At 39.0% G+C, this 11,575-nt stretch overlaps 1 protein-coding gene and 1 non-coding gene across 12 annotated transcripts in view; both read left to right on the plus strand.

The window, feature by feature from the left end:
- Positions 1 to 11,575, plus strand: part of Dennd1b (DENN domain containing 1B) — a 221,820-nt gene that overhangs the window by 35,409 nt on the left and 174,836 nt on the right. The gene's annotated exons all lie outside the window — the stretch shown is intronic.
- On the plus strand, positions 1,453 to 1,559 carry LOC116072438. The gene has a single exon (XR_004111449.1). It is a non-coding gene; the product is annotated as a U6 spliceosomal RNA (small nuclear RNA).

Below are 11,575 nucleotides of genomic sequence, written 5' to 3' on the forward strand. Positions count from 1 at the left end.
TGTGTAGCCCTGGCTATCCTGGAACTCACTCTGTAGACCAGGCTGGCCTTGAACTCAGAAATCCGCCTATCTCTGTCTCCCAAGTGCTGAGATTAAAGGCACGCGCCACCACTGCCTCGGCAAATGAATCATATTTTGTTGTTCTTTCCATTTTATTTATCTATTTATCTGTTGACAGGCATTCAAACTGGTGACATGTCTTATTTATCGTGAATAGTGTAGCAATAAATATGGTAATGCATATATCTTAGATATGTTGATATTCTTTTCTTTAAGTCATAACGTAGATTTTTAGACATTGTTGGTGTGGGAGGAGGGTTACAAGTGATTGAGGTAAGGATCTTGTGTGTGATAAGCTGAGTCTCAGCCCAGTTTTTACTCTTTTCTTGAGAAACTTCCATACTGTTCTTCGTATTGGCTATACTAATTTAATCTCCCCCAGCAGTATTTAAGGATTCCTTTTCCTCAGTATCTTTACCAACATTGTGTTTTTAGTGCATAATAGATTATTTTAAAATTTTTATTTTATTTTATTTTATTTTTTTAAAGACATGGGATCTTGGCTGTGTTATTTTCCAAACTGCTTGGCTCAGGTGCTCATCCTGCTTGTCTCAGGCGGCTGAGGTGACAGGTGGGCAGCACCGCATCTAGCATGGTGCTGATGGGCGGGAAGATGCTCAGGGCTGTGATGACAGTCCCATTCAGTTTTGTGGTGTGTAATAGTTGTAGCATTCTGGTAACTTAAAAAGTATTTATTTACTTTTAACACGTATGGTTGATTGCCTGCATGTATTGTGTGGGTGCCACATGCATGCAATGACTGCAAAGGGTAGAAAAGATTGTCAGAACCCTTGGGGCTAGAGTTTCAGAAGACTGGAAGGTACCCTGTAGGTACCGGGAATCAACTTGGGGTCCTCTGCAAGAGCAGCCAGTGTTCTTAACTGCTGAACCATCTCTATAGCCCCTGATGTTTTTATATTTAGTATTCATATTATTCATATATCATAGATTTAACCAAATGCTATTTGGTTTCATTTAATGTTTTCTTTTGAAATATATTAAAATTTTGTAGATTTTTTCTCCTACTGTGGTTGAAATGAAATAGTTCACGCTTTCGCCCATCCTTGTGTGTGCATTTGGTTCTGCACTCGTCACCTTGAGAGCTGCTTTCCTAGGTTTAGATTTGCATGTGATCCTGAAGTGAAGAAGGATGCTTCTTTAGCGTAGACATGTATTGTGTATAAGCATGGATGGTTTCCTAAGAATACATCTATCTCCTTTTTAAATTATGATGTTCATTACTTCCTGAAATAATTATGGATAAAAGTTTTCTATTTTTCAAAAATGTGGGGAATCAATTTGTATAATTTTTTATGCAGTGATTTGATTCTTAATAAATAATTGCATTATTATTCCATAAGGTTTCTTATATTTTTTTTTAAAAAATTAACCATGCTCACTTTGGCAGCACATATACTAAAATTGGAATGATACAGAGAAGATTAGCATGGCCCCTGCGCAAGGATGACACACAAATTTGTGAAGTGTTCCATCTTTTTTTTTTTTTTAAAAAATTAACCTACTGTGTTAGACAATTTTGAAACCAGGTAAAATATTATTTAAGCACATTAAAAGCATCTACTTTTGAACATCACCTTTATGATTGTAGTCATGTTATAATTTTAAATATCGTTTGTTGCTGTGGATGTAATTTATATGACTGTATTTGAATAAGTGTAGTTCTCATTTTATAGTACGTATTTCTGAATTTATCTATGATTTGACACAGACAAATTTTTTTACTGCCTCATATAACCTGATTTGTTCAATATCTTAAAATTAAAAATAATTTATAAATCATTTTTGTATTTATGGATTACTCACTGTGTCTTTCCAATTGTTAGTTTTAATTAATTACCTGTGTTTTTCACTATTGTACAACTTAATAAATTAATATTTATTTTAAAAGATAACGAAATTGTCTTTTGACCTGCATTTTGATCAGTCCCTTCACAGATAAATATTGTAATAAAAAATTGGATGAGAAATATCTGTTGTAAAAACTGCAAGTAAAAGATAGTTAACTGCAATTTTTGCGTGCACCTTTGGTTAGGCAGATTTTTAAACGCAGAAGAAGGACATGGTCAAGCCTGTTTTGGGAGTGTATACAGAAAAGGGCTGTATGTTAGAAGATATGTTGACTCGCCCATGTGGGAATTAGTGACTGACTGAGACTGTTAAGGCAGTGAACTCAAAGTTTATGTCTTACCGCTATGTTAGTTAGACGTGGAAAGTTTTACCGTATGGTGAAATAACATCTTCATCAGGTTCTCAACAGGACGCTTTAGTTAATTTTCAGCTGAGTGCCTGACAGGATTTTCTTTTTGGCTGGCTGGTTGGATGAGAGTCTAGATCTAGAGAAGCTTTCCGGCTTCTCAGTTTCATAATCGGGCATGTTGAGTAGGAGCAGCCTCCTCTGATGTGGGGCTCCATGCCCAAACAACTGGGACAAAGACATAGCCTTTGTTCTTGAAAGAGGAGCTAATCCGACTGCAGCACACTGTGAAAGCCCATTATAGGAGGGGAAAAGAATCTCTTGGAAGGTGAAGGCTTAGCAGTTTAACCTCTGACCATAAAATCATGCAGAAAGCAGAAAACATGTTAGTACAGCAGAGAGGGAAGAGAGATGTTCATGAAAGTCTGTGTGCTGAGCTCCTAAAAGCAGGTCAAGTGGGTGACTGTCAGAGATCGAGCACTCGAATCCTAGTAAGAAATGTAGATTTCCAAGTGTGGCTTTTGACTCAGTATGCTCAAGCAGTTGTTTAACTTCTTACTTGGAACCACTCTCGCTCCCTCTTTGTCCTGAGAGGGCTCATTGCCGATCTTTGTCGTGTTCTGTTTACTTATTGCTTGCCATTGTCACCTATTTTCCTCGTTGTTTGCCATGCTTTGCTTAATATGATGGTATATATTTGCCAAAATAGTATCTGGTCATATCTTGAGACTTGATTTGGTCCCTTTGGCATTTATTCTGTTAATACAGAAATCTCCTAGAGGTCAGCATTGTTAATCAGTTAAAGGGAAGAGCTAGTTGAAGCTTTAGCATGGAAAGAATCTGGAGCCTTCTTTTTGAACCTGTATTAATATTATGAATACTGGTAATGTAGTTATTATAAGTTAGATTTGATAAAACTTAAATGTCAGTCCCTGTCAGCATGACCAATATGAACTAGTTTCACCTTTTCTTGCCCACACTGGTCCTCCTCAGATAGTTGTTTTGGCAATAATTATGACTTAGATTTTGGCCTCCAATTTGGCAATAAGAAAGTATGTAGGTTATCCTGAGAATAGCTGTGTGTGGATTACAGGTTAAGCAGATTTGACTATATTCTAAAAGAACATGATCAAAGGAAATAAAGTATGTGTAGATGGGGAGGAAGGGAGAGTTGGTACTGGCTGTAAACTAGCAATGACAAGGAGGAATAATGGGAGAAAGGAAAAGGAGGAAGAGAGAGGGAAATATAAAGTGGACAAGTTAGGTAAGAACTTCTACTAGTGAAGTTTTATTGTAATGCTGAGTTTGAATTCTTGTCCAAAGCAGTAAATAGAAAGATTCATTAGGGATCTGGGTCTGGTGGCACACACCTGCAGTTCTAGCACTTAGCTAAGCCAGAAAGATCACAAGGCTAGCCTGGGCTATATAATGTGTCCTGTCTCTCAGTCTGTTAGGGGATTACTATGTAAAACAAGTATAAAAGCATGGTGATATATGAAACAAGTGGCTGGACATTGGTAGGTTCTTGGTGAGGGAAAGAGTGCATGTATGCAGAGATGGAAACGGCAGTAACCTGTCATTTGGTTGATGCATCTCTTCCTTCACCTTAGCTAGTACATCTTACATCATTCTTGCTTTGCATTGTATACTGTGCGCTAGTGATGACAAACACAGTTAGAAGACTTCCTAGGTGTTAGAGACTGTTCTGAGCAATGTGTGCATGCTGTGTAAAAGTCACTTTTATTCTTCTGAGGTAATTGTCTCGGAGGCTTACTGTCTGCTAACCTAGGCCTAGCCCTGGAAGCTTCTAGTGTCCGTACAGTCTTGTTCCGGCATAGGGTGTTTTCAACTTCTGACACTTGCTGTTGAATAAACTCACTTCTAGTTATTTCTGAGCTCTCACTAGCTGGTTCAACTCAGCTGTTTTGGCCCAAATTCCTCTCCAGGCTGACTGATTCAATTGTTTTTTTTTTTTTCTCAGTTCCTCCTGAATTGCTCTGCTTGACCTCAAACTAATTCTACCAATCTGTTCTGATCTTCTGGCTCCTTCTCATTCTCTGCCTTTCTTTTTATTTTTTTTCTCTAGCCTGTCTTGTACAATTATCCCAGCAAAACTGTCTTCTCTCTTTTTCTCTTTCTGCACTGCTCTGTTAAGTAGCTTCCCTTTCTGGTCTCTTCTTGTGGGAGTTGGGCATATCCTATTTTGTCAAATCTTTCTCCGATTTGTCACTTTGTTTGCCACTCAATTAGACACTACTTTCAAACATGAGTGCTTTCTTCTACAAAATTTTGCCTTCATAGTTGGTATAGTTTGGCATTAAAGGTATGTACTGAGGGCATGTCCAACTATAGGGATTAAAGATGTGTGCTAAGGGCTAAGCCACAGTGCAATTGGGAAAAGGTTTTTTCCCCTAGTATACAATCTCAATTCACAGTGTGAACAAGTGTCCTGCAACATGTTTGTCATCACGACTCATCCTACATCCTTCAAGGAAGTTGCTATTATCACCATTACTTTATGAGGTGAAAATCAAGGCAGAATATTAAGTAACTTGAGAAAGACCACATGCTACTACTGAAGTAGAGTGTGATGTGTCCATATTGAGTCAGCCTTCTGAACTTTGCCTTCTGCCTACCAAACTGAATTATTAAGGGATTAACTGAAGGTATAATTAGAGATGACCTAAAATGTTACATTTCAGATATTTTTCTTATTTTATAATTTTATTTCTCTAGAACATCTTGCTCAAATAGAAGTTTATTGCTCACTTCTGTGAAGAAAAAACTGGCAAATGAACAACTGAGTTGAAGGATTTTTTTTATTGCATCTCATGAAGTTTCTTTTGTTTTATTTTCTTCCATGATTTTTAGTTGATATTTATTTTTATATAAACCTTTGAATTTTTTACATTTTGTAATATATATATTTTATATATACTTTTGCTTTTATATATACATCTGCATAGTTACTGTTGCTGCTCCATATAACAGATTACCCTTGTTTTGATTTGTTTACAAATCCTTTTGGCTGTGGCCAAACCAATGGAATAAAGCAGAATTTGGTATTCTCAGACTCCTCAGTGGCCACGGTCCTGTGTGGGTATTAATTGCTCATCCCATTGAATTGTTGGGTGTCTTAGTGTTCTGTTGCTATGAAGAGATGTCATGACCATGGTAACTCTTATAAAGAAAAACATTTAGCTGGGCGGTGGTTGCGTACACCTTTAATCTCAGCTCTTGGGAGGCAGAGGCAGGCGGATTTCTGAGTTTGAGGCCAGCCTGGTCTACAGAGTGAGTTCCAGAACAGCCAAGGCTATATAGAATAACCCTGTCTCCACTCCCCCCTCAAAAAAAAAAAAACCATTTAATTGTGATTTGCTCCTAGTTTCAGAGGTTTAATCCATTGTCATCATGGTGGGAGAAGTAGCTTGGGACAGCTGGGCCTGTGTTGAGCATTTGAAACCCAAAGCACACCCTAGTAAAACATTTCCTTTAACAAGGCCACACCTACTCCAAGGCCATACCTTCCAATCCTGTCCAGTAATGCCATTCCCTAATGACCCTCTTATTCAAATATATGCACCTGTGGGGACCATTCTTATTCGAACTACCACACAGGGTTACTGTATAATATCACCAGCATTTGTGAAAGCTAGCATGTTCCTTTAAAGGTATAGATTCTATTCAATTTGGAGATATTTTGTTTACATAAGTATAAATGTCTATAAAATTAAGGCATCTCAAAATGTCATTTCTATTATATGTATATAAGAACTATAATTAAACAACTTGTTTCTGACTTTAAAAATGTAAAGTTCAAGTAAGCTGGTTTGTGATCATCTGCTATATATTTATTTTTCCGAGTTTTTGAGAGAAAGTTTCATGGTTTATTCTACGCTGACCTTGAATACTCTGTGTAGCTGTAGGGTTAGACCTGGAACTTGCAGCAATCCTCCTGCATCAGTCTCACAAATTGTTGGGATTATAGGCATATATGCATCATACCTGTTCATTTCATTTTAAAGTATAACCTTGGAATCAGCAAGAACTATACACATTCTCCATATTTAGTAAAGAACATTCAAGTAGAGAATACACTGTCTTGATTCTAAAAGCCATTAGAACAGATTATCAAAATTTCAAGTGTGCGATTGGTTCTTTTTTGACTAATTTTTTTTAAAGAAAAGATTTATTTATTCTTATTTTGTGTTTGAGTATTTTGTCTGCATGTGTGTATGTGTTCTTTGTGCATTACTGGTACTCAAGGCCAAAGGAGGTTGTCGGATCCCTGGAACTGGAACTATAGAGGGTTGGAAGTAGCCATATGGCTATTGGGAACTAAAGTCAGGCCTCCTGAAAGAGCAGCCAAAGCTCTTAACTTCTGGGCAGTCTTTCCAGCTCCTCTAAGTCCTAAAGGAGACTCATGGTTGGAAGGTGACTCAACTGCTGAGTCCTTCATGTTCCTGCAGCTCTCTGTTCTTCGCAGCCATACTGCTCACATGTGCTGGGAACTCCAGTTCCAGGGGTTGGCTGGCACGCTTTTCTAAACTTTGAGGGCATTCTGTATTCACGCGTGTGCGCGCGCGCGCGCGCGCGCGCGCGCACACACACACACACACACACACACACACACACACACGCAGGAGTGCACACACAGTTACACACACAACTGAAAGATAATAAAAATACTCAAATAATAATGTTTTCTTTCTAATTTAATTTTTGAGTGGCCAATCCACTTTTCATATGAGTAGAATAGATAGCACCTGCTGCCCCGAGAAATGGCGCGTGGGCTCTGCCTTCTACCACAGGTTTGCATTTCCTGTTCTGTAGATTTACTCCATTCATTCACATTAGCCAAACATGCGCGAACACTTGTATAATCTAAATGCATTTAACCTTGAAATAACTGCGAAATACTTTCTCTGTCTATATTGTTGTAGTAAATTATAAGATTGAAGAGATAGCTAAGTGGTTTAGAGCACACACTACTTTGGCAGAGGACCCAGGTTCAGTTCCCAGCATCCACATCAAGCTCACAACCACCTCCTCTGAATTCTTGGGACAACACACTCAGTGCATGTACACACAACATAAATCTTAAAAACTACTTTCACTCTGTGAATTTCTAAATTCTGTGCACTGTGCCTGTTTTTCAGAGTGCGTAGTCTGGATTCTGTGTGTTACAGTCTTCAGTCCTTGGGGTGAAGAATATTTTTATAATAATGCTGAAACATTATTAGTGTTTGAACTTCCATTTTTTTAAAAGTTTATAGTGATCTTATTTAGAGTCTCATTTACATGATGAACTTATTACTCCGATGATTAGTAAAATGTATGTTTGGTCTTTTCCTATTTTGTCACTTTATAAGTTTTAAATTTTAGCATGGCAAGCATTTGTTTTAATTCACAAAAATGCCAGCTCTTTGGGGACATCAGTGATATCTAAGCCCTTACAATCGATTCTGAACCTACTGTGAAATATGTTTCAATTACAAACACTTTGGGACAAATTCAGGGGACAGTGTCTTTACTTACTATGTGTTTGCCATTTCCTTCATTAAATATATTGTCTTAGTAACATTGCTTTTCCTTGCTGACGTGCGTACTATTAGAAAAGCATGTCCTGAAAACATTGCAGAGCAGTCTCCTTGATACCACCTGCTCATTGCTGTTGTAAGGCACCATGATCGAAAGGTGTATGAGTTTATTTGGCTTAGACTTTCACATCCTAGTCATTTTGGAAAGAAGGCAGGGCAGGACTTCAGGGCAGGAACTGAAGCCGAGGCCATGGAGGAAAGCTGGTTACTGGCTTTTGCCTGATAGCTTGATCAGTTTGCTTTCTTATGTACCCCAGACACTGCCCAGAGGAGATACCATCTCATATCAATTGAAATTATCCTACAGATTGGTCTACAGTTATTCTGATAGAGATATTTTTCTCAATTGAAGTGTATCTTCCTAGAGTTGTATAAACTTGTGTCTAGATGACCACCATTAGCATACCACTATACCTGATTTAATTATATTTCACTTAAATCATAATGAGTCAGATTTTATGTTAGATCTGTATTGGTAACTCTCAAAATAAAATGATGAAATTTGTGTTCAATAAATAGATATTTAGGGAGGAATTATATAAGTTCCTTAAATTGAGAGAGAGTAAGAATGGAAACTTTCAATTAAAAAACTAAAAAGGTTACTTTTATGGGACAACTATCTAGAGTATAAAACATGATTTTTGCCTTCAGAAGGTTTAGTTATGAGAAGATGAAATATTTTAATTGCATAATGCAGGCTCAGGCAGTGGACATGCCTACAAAGGCAACAGGCTACAGGTTAGGGTTTGGGAAGGTCTTCTGGCTTAAGTTGAGAGTAATGGTAGATCTCACACATGTGCAAACAAGGAAAGGGCTTCTAGAAAGGGTGTCACTGTGTCGGAGCATAAGTTAATCCTTGGAACTGGGAATAAATATATGAAAGATAAGGTGCCTAGGTTGAGTAGATATTTATATTGGATGAGAAGGTTGGATAGGAAGGTATAGAATCTTGTCACTATTAATTGGTCTTGATATATGGAATTGTGTATTGTTAAACACTGAATCCCTGATAGAATCACCATGGCAAGGTCCTTAAGGAGTTTTTGTTCATGTCAGCAGTAGGGAGTCTCTGAACATTGTTTTTTCCTATGGAGAGCATGTATATCTTAGGATTAACTTCATGGCAGCTGTTGAGAGAAGCCATGTGTCAGGAAGACATATATGAATATATGAATAATATATGAATATATGGTAATATATGAATTTAGTGTGGGATGAAGAGAGAGGAGGAGGCATGGATAGGAGACACTTTAAAAAAAGGACTGACGTGATTAGGAGCTGATTAGATACACAGGGTCAAGAAGGCAAGGAGGCATCACAAAGCTGATTCTAGGGCTGTAGGCTCTGCTGCCCTTCCATATAACAAAGCTGATTCTAGGGCTGTAGGCTCTGCTGCCCTTCCATATAACAAAGCTGACTCTAGGGCTGTAGGCTTTGCTGCCTCTTCCATTCTTAAAGTTAGGTGAACGGGCTAAGAGGCTCAGGCTTTTGTAAAGAGGTGGCAAGCACCTGGCTCTCCATGAAGATGTCTGCAAAGCTCTTTGCTTCCTCTGTAACATAGCAGGTTTGAAGGATTTGGAACTAGAAGTGTTTCTGACTGGCAGATTATCAGATTTTTGCATATCTGTATAGATTATTTAATGTTGCTAAACAGAAAATTTGAAAGCTTAAATGCTGTCTAATCTGAAACCTACTGAATATGACACAGGCACTGTCTACATGTCGCTCTGGGTTTGAGTCTTAGTGTCTATGAGTGATTGACATCTGAAAAGCGTAAAAATCTTTCCTTTCTTTAACACACTTTTAGATTTATTTACTTATTTAGATTAGTATTTTTATTTTTATTTCATTTCCATTATTTATTTTTATTATTTTAGATTTTATTTTATGTGGATGAGTGTTTTCTAGTATGTAATTGCAGCATGTGTGTGCCTGGTGCCAGCAGAGGTCAGAGAAAGGAGTATCTCACATGGAAGTAGCCTTACAGATAGTTGTGAGTTGGTATGTGGGTTTTGGGAGCTGAACCTGGGTTCTCTAGAAGAGCAACAAGTATTCTTAGCCAGGGAACTAGCTCTCTGGCCTTGAGATTCTTTTCTTTTCTTTTCTTTTTTTTTTTCAAGACAGGGTTTCTCTGTATAGCCCTGGCTGTCCTGGAACTTACTCTGTAGACCAGGCTGGCCTTGAACTCAGAAATCCGCCTGCCTCTGCCTCCCAAGTGCTGGGATTAAAGGCGTGTACCACCACTGCCTGGCCGAGATTATTTTCTTTACAAAAAAATGAGGGCAGTGAGGCAGTACAAGCTGCTCATTTGGGGGAAGTGAAAAAAAACTTACAGATGCCTAATAATGTCTGCACTGGAGCCAAGGGATCCTAATAATGTCTGCACTGGAGCCAAGGGATCCTAATAATGTATGCACTGGAGCCAAGGGATCCTAATAATGTATGCACTGGAGCCAAGGGATCATTTTGGAAGTAAAGAAGACTTTATCTGGGGGAAGTATACCACACCAAACCAACCACTCAACCACCCAACCACCCAACCACCCACCCACCCACCCAACCAACCACCCACCCAACCAACCAACCAACCACCCAACCACCCAACCACCCAACCAACCACCCACCCATCCAACCAACCAACCAACCATCCACCCAACCACCCACCCATCCACCCAACCAACTACCCACCCAAACAACCACCCAACCAAACACCCACCCAAACAACCAACCACCCAACCAAATAACCACCCAACCAACCAACCCCCTCCCCCCCAACCAACAATCAACCAACCATCCACCCAACCAACCAACCAACCAATCAAACAACCAACCATCCAACCAACCCCCCAGATGCCTAATGATGTCTGCACTGGAGCCAAGGGATCATGTTCTAGAAGAGATGTTCCTTAAGTCCTTCTATTGACAAGAGTTGACAATACTACATTCCATCTAGGAAGTGATGTCTGAGGGGAAGGAAGTAGCTACAGAATTCAAAGTTTGTTTTAAATTACTTATGGGAACTACTCATTCTCCTCTTTGTCATTTCATACACAGAAGCAAAGGATTAAATTATTTTAAGAGATTTAGTTGTACTGTCATGCTGATTGGACAGTTAGGAGGGAGGCTGGAAGACCCGGAACCACCTCTCTGTATATAGGGAGGATACACAACCGTGTCTGCTTTAGTGGGACATAATGGAGCCTGACGTACATGGGCAGGCTCTCCATCTCACCAGTGCTCATTTGTTTGTCTTACGAGGTCATCTGGCCTCCTAAACTTGGTGCCCTCCTGGAGCGTCTCAGAGGTTTAAGTCCAAGCTGGCCTCTCAGGCCAATCCCTGACTCCATTTGAATGCACCCTCAATAAGTAAGAGTCATGCAACAAGGAAAATGGGTTGAAAATTGCTCTTGGACTTAATTATTAGTAAGTATGTTCCCTTTCTAGAAAATTAATCCTTTTTTAAGTACTGGCATTATATTTATTAGTCATAATTCTGACTTCAAGGGTTAAAGATATTTGCCCATTTTCAGTTCAGGACAGTTCTGAAGAATTCGTCAGGCGGTGGTGGCGCACGCTTTTAATCCCAGCACTTGGGAGGCAGAGGCAGTAGGATTTCTGAGTTCGAGGCCAGCCTGTTCTACAGAGTGAGTTCTAGGACAGCCAGGGATATACAGAGAAACCCTGTCTTGAAAAACTAAAA

This window comes from Mastomys coucha, unplaced genomic scaffold (genome assembly GCF_008632895.1).
Source record: "Mastomys coucha isolate ucsf_1 unplaced genomic scaffold, UCSF_Mcou_1 pScaffold1, whole genome shotgun sequence".
In the NCBI taxonomy this organism is placed as follows: domain Eukaryota; kingdom Metazoa; phylum Chordata; class Mammalia; order Rodentia; family Muridae; genus Mastomys; species Mastomys coucha.